Source organism: Magnolia sinica, chromosome 16 (genome assembly GCF_029962835.1).
Source record: "Magnolia sinica isolate HGM2019 chromosome 16, MsV1, whole genome shotgun sequence".
In the NCBI taxonomy this organism is placed as follows: domain Eukaryota; kingdom Viridiplantae; phylum Streptophyta; class Magnoliopsida; order Magnoliales; family Magnoliaceae; genus Magnolia; species Magnolia sinica.
The window spans coordinates 44,298,482-44,302,987 of NC_080588.1; the positions used below are offsets into that span (position 1 = coordinate 44,298,482).

The 4,506-nt window shown below is 38.5% G+C and overlaps 1 non-coding gene across 1 annotated transcript; it reads left to right on the forward strand.

Moving 5' to 3' along the window:
* The first annotated feature begins 3,430 nt into the window (after positions 1 to 3,430).
* On the forward strand, positions 3,431 to 3,537 carry LOC131230111 (small nucleolar RNA R71). The gene has a single exon (XR_009163835.1). It is a non-coding gene; the product is annotated as a small nucleolar RNA R71 (small nucleolar RNA).
* Positions 3,538 to 4,506: the final 969 nt, after the last annotated feature.

The window sequence follows — 4,506 nt, forward strand, 5'->3', positions numbered from 1 at the left end:
AAGAGGATATTGAGTGCTGCATGATCTATGTAAATGGTGATCTTAGATCCGATCATGTAAGACCTAAATTTGTCCAAAGCAAACATTACGTCTAAGAGTTCCTTTTCCATAGTCAAGTAGTTCACTTGGGCATGATTTAGAGTTCTACTTGCATAATGAATAACACAGGGCTTCTTTTCTTTTCTTTAGCCTAAAACTGTCCTAAGAGCATAGTCAGACGCATCGCACATAAGTTCAAAAGGAAGGCTCCAATTGGGTGGCTGCATAATAAGTGTAGTAGTCAACATGCCCTTAAGCTTAGTAAAAACTTTCTAACATTGCTCAGTCCACTCATATGGTGCATCCTTTTGAAGTAGATTACATAAAGAAGGAGACTAAAGTCCTTTATAAATCTTCTGTAAAAACCAGTGTCTTAAGAAGGATCGCACGTCTCATATGTTCTTGGGTGAAGGTAGGTTAGAGATAAGATCAATTTTTGCCTTATCTACCTCGATTCCTTTGGACAAGATGATATGTCCAAGGACAATTCCCTTACGAACCATGAAATGACACTTCTCCCAATTAAGTACCAGATTCTTTTCTTCACATCTTCTCAGCACACGTTTAAGACTTTCTAAGCAATCGAGATGGACCAAAGACAGAGAAATCGTCCATGAAGACCACTAGATATTGCCCCGCCATGTCAAAAAAAATACTCATCATACATTGATGAAACGTAAGGGGAGCATTATATAGTCTGAATGGCATCCTTCGATAAGTAAAGGTGCCATAGGGACATATAAATGTGGTCTTTTCCTGATCTTCAGGGGCTATCTCTATGTGATTGTAGCCTGAATACCTGTCAAGGAAATAGTAATATGACTAACCAGCTAGCCTTTCCAAAATTTGATCAATGAAGGACAATGGAAAGTGGTCATTCCTTGTGATGGTATTCAACTTCCTATAGTCAATGCACATTCTCCAATCAATAGTAACTCTAGTTAGCACGATTTCATTATCGGCATTGGCTACGATGGTGATTCCAGACTTCTTAGGAACCACCTGAGTTGGACTCACCCATTGACTATCGGATATAGTGTATATGATACCCACATCCAATAGTTTAAGAATCTTGGCTTTAACCACCTCCTTCATGTTTGGGTTTATTCTATGTTGTGATTGCCGAGAGGATTTCGCATTATCCTCGAGATAAATGCGGTGAGTACAAATCAAAGGGTCAATTCCCTTGAGGTCTGCAATCGTTCATCCAAGGGCTCCCTTATGTTCAATGAGAGTAGATATGAGCATACTCTCTTGTTCTTTCTCAAGGTGGGAAGAAATCACCACCAAATGTCTCATCTTAACCTAAATAAACATATTTCAAATCAGAGGGCAATGGTTTACATTAATCTTTAGTGGCTAGAGGTTAGACGGTAGAGGCACTTCATCAATTTGGGGCAACTCTTCAAATTGTGGCCTCCACTGGTTAACTTCAAGTACCGGCACAACATCAAGCATGACACATGTCTCCCTAATCATGTCATTATCAAAATCATGGGAGTGGGCCAGGCACATCTCTAGAGCATCAGAGGATAAGGTCAGAGGCGTTCTATCTTCCACGTAAGAATCGATCATGTTAATGTTGTGAAAATTGTCATCATCCTCTAACCTTCTGCTTGAGTTGAAAAATATGTTTAACTCCAATGTCATATTCTCAAAAGACATGCTCATGACACTATTCCTGCAATTGATGATTACGTTTAAAGTGGCAAGGAATGGGCGACCAAGAATGAAGGGAATCTATGTGCTCATGTTACTGATGGGTTCAGTATTCAGGATGATAAAATCTATGGGGTAGTAGAATTTGTCAACCTAGACCAACACATCCTCAATTATCCCTCTCAATACATGAACGGAGTGATCAGCAAGTTGTAGTGTGGTTAGGGTGGGTTTGAATTCACCCAAATCTAGTTATTTCTAAACTGAGTAGGGAATTAAATATACACTCGCTCCTAAGTCAAGAAGTGTGTGCTTAATTCGGTAGTTCCTGATTACACAAGGTATGGTTGGGCTACTGGGATCTTTGAATTTCTATGACACATCTTGCTTTAGGATGGCACTCACTTTTTCAGTTAAAAAGATTTTCTTTTGAATGTTTTGTTGTTTTTTGGTCATATACAAGTCTTTGAGGAATTTGGCATATGAAGGTATTTATTTTACGGCATCAAGTAAAGGAATATTGACCTTCATTTATTTCAAGACCTCTAGAATATCCTGAGAGTTAGAGAGAGGTTTTGGTGCAACCAACCATTGAGGAAATGGAGCAACTGACTTCCCTTGAGGTTCTAGTTCTAATTCTCATGGAGCACGGCTAGATCCATCATCTTTGTCCTCTTCCGGTTCCTTAGTCTTTTCAGCCCTAACCAGAATGGTTTTGTCAATGGTCTTCCCATCCTAAGAGTGGTGATAGATTTAGCTTGCTCCATCTGATTTGAAGAGCTTGGATCACTTATCTCATATTACGGTTTAAGATTAGGGAGAGGTTGAGTAGGAAGCATCCCCTTTTCTATAACCATCATACGTGAATCCATCTTTTGCATAAATTTTGTAAGTTCTGATATTGTTTGAGTAAGCTCTTATGTGAAATTTTGAATCAGTTTTTCTTAAGGTTTCCCTTGATTTGGATGTTGATTGAAGAAACCTTGAGGAGTAGCAATTTGTCCATTCCTCTAACTGAAGTTTGGATGATTTCTGTAACACCTGGTCCATTCGATACTATTTTCCATGCTTATGATGGAGAGTGTTGCTTGGTAGTTTGATCATGGATCTTCATGCTCAGGTATTACTATGTATAAAAAAAAAATCAGTTAAAAATCTTCCTTATGGTGCGCCGAACTTGGGACTTGGTGTATGGAAGTCGAGTACCGAATTCGGGGCATCACGGAAGGTGTCTGTCCCCGGGTTTGGGGCGTGACAATTTCTCCCACCAAGATTATATGTAGTAGAAGTGGGCCCATTGAAAAGTCTTTGGTAATTGCTTACGGCATTAGATTGCTCATTATGTACCTCTTGAAAGGCAGATATAGTTGGGCAATTTTCAGTAGTGTGAATGTTGCAACCACAAATACCGCAAATAATTTCCTTATCCTTATCCTTCTTTAATTCCATGGGCTCGAGTTTCCTGGTGAGATAAACCATTTTATCATTGATATCATCATCCTCTTTCAGGAGATATAGTCCACCCCTCTCCTTGGATTGAGTCGGCCTACACATGGTGCTTGGTTTTGGGTATGTGTCCCATGATTGTGCATTTTTAGCAAATCTATCAAAGTAGTCCCACACATTATCGACATTTTTATTCATGAATTCCCCATTGCACATTGTCTCGACCAATTGGTGCATAGAAGATGTCAGACCATCATAAAAGAAGTGTGTAATGCGCCATGTTTCAAATCCATGTTGTGGGCATGAACTGAGAAGATCCTTGAACCGTTCCCAACATTGGTAGAATGTTTCATTCTCCTTTTAGGTGAAGTTCATGATTGACTTGCTAAGGGTGTTTGTTTATGATGTGGAAAAAATTTCTTTATGATCTCTCTTATCATGTCATTCCATGTGCCAATAGATCGAGGACGTAGTAAATACAATCACATCTTAGTTTTCTCTTTCAAAGAAAAGGGAAAGAGCTTTAGCCTGACTGTGTCATCAGACACATTAGGAAAGTATAAAGTGGTTATGATCTCATCAAAATCTTTCAAGTGTAAGTATGAATTTTCTTACTCAAGCCCATGAAATTTAGGAAGGAGTTGGATCACCCTTGGCTTGATATCCATGTGTCCCGTATTCTCTGAAAAAACCATGCATGAGGGTGTGCTCACCCCCGCTAATTGTAAATAATCTCATAGAGTACGTGGCGGGGGTGCTTGATGCACTCATTCTCATCCTAGACTTCCCAAACCCTAGGTTGAGGTAGTCCTTCAGGTTTATGGCCAGTTGATTTGCGGCCATAACCTCAATTAACTTCGAAATCTCAAGCAGTATATAGTCCTATGATGGATAGTTAACCCCCGAACCAATCATCCTTCAATCAAGAGACATCGAGTGTTGTCATGGACCCAATTGGGAATGAAACACTCGCAGCCCTCAATCTCAGATTCTAACCTAAACCTAAAGAAGAAAAGAAATAGAAATCTAGAAATAAAGAGAAAGAAGAGTTGGAAAGTGGTTACAAAATTAGAAGTTCCTAAATTAAGATCCTGCAAAACAAAACAAAATAAGTCAGTTTCTAAAAATAGAAAGCTCCTAAAAGATAGAAAGTAAACTAGTTTCTAAAAAGGGAAAATTCCTACGAAAAGGAAATAGAAAGTTTCTAAAAATAGAAAATAAAATCCTAATCCTAAAAATAGAAAACTATAAAAATCACAAAGAGATTACCAATTTAGAAAGCTTATATTAGGGTCCTACAAAACAGGAAAGTTAGGTTAGTTTCTAGAAATCAAATAGAAAAACCTAAACCTAGAATTTAAA